Source organism: Hyperolius riggenbachi, chromosome 8, assembly GCF_040937935.1.
Source record: "Hyperolius riggenbachi isolate aHypRig1 chromosome 8, aHypRig1.pri, whole genome shotgun sequence".
Classification (NCBI taxonomy): Eukaryota; Metazoa; Chordata; class Amphibia; order Anura; family Hyperoliidae; genus Hyperolius; species Hyperolius riggenbachi.
Window position 1 is genome coordinate 160827254 of NC_090653.1, and position 4709 is coordinate 160831962.

The window sequence follows — 4709 nt, forward strand, 5'->3', positions numbered from 1 at the left end:
TATATCATTGGAAAGAGGAGAAAGAGAGCTTTAAAATGATATGCATCTTTCCATAGTTTTTGCACTGCTCGGAGTCCCTTTAAGGGTTCAAAGATGTTAGATTGCTCATACCATCAGTAGGTGATAGCTACATAGGAAATACATAATTTACTGTACAATTTACTCTGGGACAAGTGTGTACTTTATACGTGGTTGTACAGGGCTGTTTCTGGTCATTTTTGTCCCCCAAGCAAGGCACCTGTTGCTTCCCCCAAACATATGATCGCAGCCAGGGCCGGTTCTAGACTTTTTGCTGCCTGAGGCAAACTTGTGATGATGCGCCTCCATCCCCACCCGATTTTGAATAATGGTACCCAGAAATTTACTCTGCTTCATTTAATGTTCTCGCATGAAATGCCGCAGCTCAACACAATAGCACACTGGCTGGCTGTGAGTCTGTGACAAACAAACTGCTCATCCTCATCTACTTCATTCCTCCTCAGTTAGGACAGCAGTGCCACCTCCTGCTGCAACTGCTGCTCTCCTGCCTCCCCCCTCCTCACTCACTGTCAGACTCCTCACACAGCCCAACAAGCTGCTTTTCCCGAATGATGACCTCTTCACCTCACTCTCCTCTCGCCTCCTACTCTGACTGCATGTTGTTAGTGTAAACACAGTACAAACATGCTGCCCCTATAATCTCTGCGCCTGATGCAAGTGTTCCACCTTGCTTCATGAGAGAACCGGCCCTGATAGCAGCCTACATTATTTAGTTTTGCAGGTACCAGTAACAAATTGTTAGGTTATATTATTGAAATTATGTTTCTCTAAATAAATCTATAAAGTATATGCAAATTATTACCAGGCCAGATACAACTGGCTAAATCTATATAACAATCCATTTTTATAATTGTTATGAGGTGTGTGAAGCCACTTAATAAAAGCATTATGCTGATAATGCACAGCCTGTGCCTCTATAGGTTGTAATATTGTCAGTTGCAACAATCAATACAGACCGAATCTAAAACATTCCATCTTAATTAGCACAACAATAGTGCCTTCCATATCATTGTTATGCCATTTAGGCCTCCTTTGTTATGCTAATCAGCAGTGTCCATTAAAAAAAACATCCATCCCTCCACCCCTCTAGCAATTATGTATAAGAATTTCATAATGCATAATGTACTAAGTATAGCTCTGTGGTGCCCCCTCTTGCAGGTGCCAAGCTAGGCTTCTGCCTGATTTACCCATGCCTAAAAACAGCCATGCATTTTAAGTTTTACAGTTCCCCGTCCAGGAGCGTTGCTAGAAGTTTCAGAGATTCGGGGGACTTTTGGGCACTCCAGCTGAAAAATGGGTGAAGTCATGCAGAAGAATGTGGGTGTGGTCATCGGTGGAGCCAAGTCTAAATAGGCCCCCACTCTCCATTAATACAATAAATAAATAAATGCAGCATATCACATAAATACACAGTGCCACTTAACCATAACTAGGCAGAGTTACCTGGCTTCTGTGCTGCCTGGTCTGGCTTTCTGCTGGGTGGGCTGGCCTGCTGCCAGCAGTCCCTCCATAGCATTCCCTGACCTTCTAGTGGACCCCCTCCCATGCTACCATGGGCCTCCCATTGAGGCACCACAACTCCCAGCATTCTTCTATAGAATAACCACAGCTCTCTGCATACCCCCATAAACTCACTATAGCACCCAGCATGGCACCACAGCACCCAACATGCCCCCATAGAGGCACCACAGCACCCAGCATACTCCCCATTGATGCATCACAATTCCCAGCATGCCCACAATTGAGGCATCACAGCTTCCAGCATGCCCCCATAAAGGCTCCACAGCTCTGACTCTGCCTGGGGGACATCCGGGGCACCCCAGAATAGATCTGTGGCATGTGCAACTGATCTTTGGGGCTAGCAACGCCCCTGTCCCCGTCATTGTGGTCCTCTAACCGTATCATGTACTCAAGAGATTCACCACCACAGCAATTAATTCAAGGAATCAGTCTGATTGCCACTTTCTAGGTCAAAAAGATACTTTTTTCCATCCAAGGATAAAATCGTGTTTGCCTTTTCATCCTGTTGAGATTTTAGAACCAAAACATTAGTTTTTATTTGATCCTGTTCTATTTGCTGCAATAATTGGGCAGCGAGAAAACATTGATGTTTGTTTGTTATTATAAATGTGATCTAAGATCAGCTAGACATAACACAATTGAATTACATGACTTAAATAAGTGTAAACAGAGGTGTCACATGTTGTGACTGAATTTGGTTATTGTGGCAGGCGAGAGACTGATTAGTAATCTGTGCATGGAGATCCTAAATATCTTGTGTGAAAGTGACAAACTATTTTGCATTTTGGCAATCACATGGGCTTTTACTCACATAAGAAAGAAAAACGTTTCAGTGGCAAGCTTTTAAAGTGTCCATGAAGTGATAAATATTAACTAAGAATTAAATGGTATTATGCAGAGACATACTGTAAAACAGAGCTCTAGTGTGCCTGTAACAGTTAAGATCCAACAAAGTATTTTGGTTCTGGATGGGTGTCTGGGCACAAGTGATGCTTTGATATGAATGGGGTGCCAATAGCCAACTCTACCTTGACACTGCTTTCCAGCGGCCAGACCTGCCAGCTAATCTGACACCCAATTTGTTTTTAAATTTTCCATAAGGCCTGGAACCCACTGCAAACCGCAAACGCTAAACGCAACCGCTAGCGTTTTGTCTGAGCGGTTTGCAAGCTGATTCATGCGAGTTTTCGGTCGCGTTTTGCAACAGTGTATTTTTTTCCTCAGCGGTTGTGTAGCGTTTTGCGTTTCGCGTTTTTATCCTGATTGGTCCTGTGAATAATTTTTAATTTTGTTACAGTGTGCTGAACCGCAAAACGCTAGCAAAACCGCTCAGTTTAGGTTTTGCTGAGCGTTTCTGCTAGCGTTTCAATACTTTGCATTGAAGCGCTAACGCTCCCAAAATGCTGCATGTCCTGCGTTTGCGTTTCTGAGAAACGCAAACGCTCCTGTGGAAGTTGCCCCATCCATTAACATTAGCCCAGCGTTTTGGCAAACTGCTAGCGTATCGCAGTGCTGCCAAAACGCTGCCAAAAGCGCTCCTGTGGGTTCCAGCCCTTAGAGCTGTATATCACCTAATTGTTAATGGGTCAAAACTAATCAAAAGATACTCATCAGCTCTAAAACAGTGGACGTCAAACAGCTGGATTACTAAAAATAATTTCCACCGTTCTATGGCTCAGGCTTTTAAACATGGTAAAAGTCCAGCAAAAATGAAATCATATTGTAGCACAGATCACACACCACACAAAAATACACATCTCTGAGGTTGTATTTTTATTTATGCAAAGGAGCTCCCTAACCAGCATATCTTCATGATAATTGTATGGATGTATGAAATAAAATATATCATTTGTTATATGTATATCTGCATGATGTGAGGCCTCGGTTGGAGCAATTTGTGCTTGGATCGTACCTGTAGTCTGCATCCTGGGAACAGCAGGGTTGATAGTGACAATTCTTATGACTATCAGATTTCAGCGGAGTCTTGGTACTGAGTGCAACATTTAAAAGCCAACTAAAGTGAGAAGAATATGGAGGCTGCCGGTGTATTTCCTTTAACCATGTGAGGACCGCAGTGTTAACCCCCCCCCCCCCCCCCTAAAGACCAGGCCATTTTTTGCTAAATTGGCCACTGCAGCTTTGAGGCCTCGCTGCAGGGCTGCACAACTCAGCATACAAGTGATTCCCCCCCCCCCCCCCTTTCCTTCCCACCAACAGTGCTCTCTGTTGGTGTGGTCTGATCCCTGCCAGGATGTTTATTTTTATTTTTTTATAAATATTTATTCTATTATAATTTTTTTTATAAATTTCCTTATTTCTTTCTTTCTTTTTTTTTTTCTTCAAAAACCCTCCCTCCCCCAGCCAGCCAATCCCCGTGATCAGCTGTCATAGTCTTTAGCCTATGACAGCCGATCACTTCTGTCTCCCCCAGGGGGACAGCTGTGTCACATGGATGTCCCCTGTACAGCACTGCCATAGATCGCAGCGCTGTACCCTGTTAAAAGACGGTGGTTTCACCGTCTAACAGTCTCCTAGCGATGATTACCGCTGGGAGGCTAATGGGGGAGCGGAGCTCCGTCACTGAAGCAGGGATGCGCGGGATATACTGCAAACTCTGCGCCCAAGACTGCACGCCGATCGTTGTTAGGAAATCCTGGAGCTGCCGCCGCTTCCACGCCAGTTGGCATGGAGCGGTCTTCAAGTAGTTCAAACAATACCAGGTGCCTGGCTGTCATGCTGATCTATGGCTGCAGTATTGTTTGAATATCACCAGAAACAAGCACGCAACTAATCCTGTCAGATCTGACAATCATGTCAGAAAATCCTGATCTGCATATGCTTGATCAGGGTCTAGGGCTAAAAGTATTAGGGTGCATACACACATCAGACCATAGTCTTTGGAAAATGAAAGATCACAGACCAATCTTACCACCCTTCATGTAGTATGAGAGCATTTCTACACAGTCTATTCTATGGAGCTGAACTCCCCATCAGAAAAAAATCTTTGCAAGATGCTGCTCACAAACATGCTGTACAGACACAAAAGATCAGTATCTGCAAAAGATCTGTTCCTGGCAAAGATCCGTTCCTGCAAATTGCATTCATAGTCTATGGGATCTGCAGATCATCATACACACCTTGTTTAACAG